Source organism: Priapulus caudatus, unplaced genomic scaffold, assembly GCF_000485595.1.
Source record: "Priapulus caudatus unplaced genomic scaffold, Priapulus_caudatus-5.0.1 Scaffold1013, whole genome shotgun sequence".
Lineage (NCBI taxonomy): Eukaryota > Metazoa > Priapulida > Priapulimorpha > Priapulimorphida > Priapulidae > Priapulus > Priapulus caudatus.
In genome coordinates, this window is record NW_014578074.1 from 71,323 (window position 1) to 71,840 (window position 518).

At 43.4% G+C, this 518-nt stretch overlaps 1 protein-coding gene and 1 long non-coding RNA gene across 2 annotated transcripts in view; both read left to right on the plus strand.

The window, feature by feature from the left end:
* The window catches only part of LOC106814960 (6-phosphofructo-2-kinase/fructose-2,6-bisphosphatase-like), a 47,148-nt gene that overhangs the window by 34,020 nt on the left and 12,610 nt on the right, over positions 1-518 (plus strand). The gene's annotated exons all lie outside the window — the stretch shown is intronic.
* Positions 1-518, plus strand: part of LOC106814964 — a 4,607-nt gene that overhangs the window by 3,735 nt on the left and 354 nt on the right. The window lies entirely within an intron of this gene.

The window sequence follows — 518 nt, forward strand, 5'->3', positions numbered from 1 at the left end:
TTTGATTCGCGTGTCTGACGTACACTTGTTTATGTATGTCTATCTCTGCAGACGAGCTGCCATACTTAAAGTTCCCGCTACATGAATTTGATTCGCGTGTCTGACGTACACTTGTTTATGTATGTCTATCTCTGCAGACGAGCTGCCATACTTAAAGTTCCCGCTACATGAATTTGATTCGCGTGTCTGACGTACACTTGTTTATGTATGTCTATCTCTGCAGACGAGCTGCCATACTTAAAGTTCCCGCTACATGAATTTGATTCGCGTGTCTGACGTACACTTGTTTATGTATGTCTATCTCTGCAGACGAGCTGCCATACTTAAAGTTCCCGCTACATGAATTTGATTCGCGTGTCTGACGTACACTTGTTTATATATGTCTGCCTCTCTGCAGACGAACTGCCATACTTAAAGTTCCCGCTGCACAGATTTTATTAGCATGTCTGACGTACACTTGTTTATACATGTCTGCCTCTCTGCAGACGAACTGCCATACTTAAAGTTCCCGCTGCACA